The sequence below is a fragment of the Cynoglossus semilaevis genome, chromosome 5 (assembly GCF_000523025.1).
Source record: "Cynoglossus semilaevis isolate Cse_v1.0 chromosome 5, Cse_v1.0, whole genome shotgun sequence".
NCBI classification, from domain to species: domain Eukaryota; kingdom Metazoa; phylum Chordata; class Actinopteri; order Pleuronectiformes; family Cynoglossidae; genus Cynoglossus; species Cynoglossus semilaevis.
In genome coordinates, this window is record NC_024311.1 from 8,322,650 (window position 1) to 8,323,650 (window position 1,001).

The window sequence follows — 1,001 nt, forward strand, 5'->3', positions numbered from 1 at the left end:
CACTCACTCTGTTGTTCTTCAGTGGGAGCCAGGCTGGGTGTCAACAAAGGAAGTCCTGTGATTCTCCCGGGGCTTCGATTCCTCAGTGGCACAGAGCTGCACTCACTGGACTCTCATCGAGTGTGTGTGTGTGAGTGTGTGTGTCACGTGACAAAGGTGTATAAAAATGCATGGACCGATGTCCATTAGTTTGAATGGCGCTCGTCTCAGTGATGGGACTCGTTCACCTTGTGCCCCCAGTGTGAGAGCTGATACTTGTCACAGAAGTATCAGCTCTCCTGATGTCAGTGAACTACCCACCTGTGTTTTGCTCAGACAGTTAAGCCTTTTCCATTCATTTTATCTTCACTCCATATCTGAAACGGTAGCTGAGGAGGTTCCAGTTCAACAGTTCTACCCAGAGTGTGTGTACGTATGAGTAATACTTCACACGTCCAGGCCAAATATTCCTGACACTTCTCATGTTTTGCCCTGGTCATATAAACCAAGGCCCAGCTTTGAACTCCACTCTGTAAAATGGTCACCTCCAAAACTAATTTCACACCTTTTCGGTTTTGCAGGAGCCGAGAGATGGAGCGATGAGGCGGAGCAGACAAATGGAAACGAGAAGAAGAAGAAGAAGAAGGAAAAAGGTGAGAATGACAGGAAATAAGTCAAGAAGAAGAAAAACTCATGCCGCTACTGCTACTCCTGCTGCAACATTTTTGATCGTATGACTGTGCAGTGAGAGTTTCTCTGTGGAAAAAAGGAAAGTGAACAACACACCACTGCACACAGTGAAATGTGACCTCTGCATTTAACCCATCACCACAGTGAACAGTGGGCAGCTTTTTGAGTGTTTGGTGTTTGGTGTTTGGTGTTTGGGCAGATGATGGATGGATGCACTTCGAAGTAATCTTTCTCAGTATCGTGACAAACAGAAGTTTACTGCATAAGTACTAAAACTGACAAAAGTAGGAACCGTACACGAAAAAAACACCTTGAACGCACACTTCCAACAC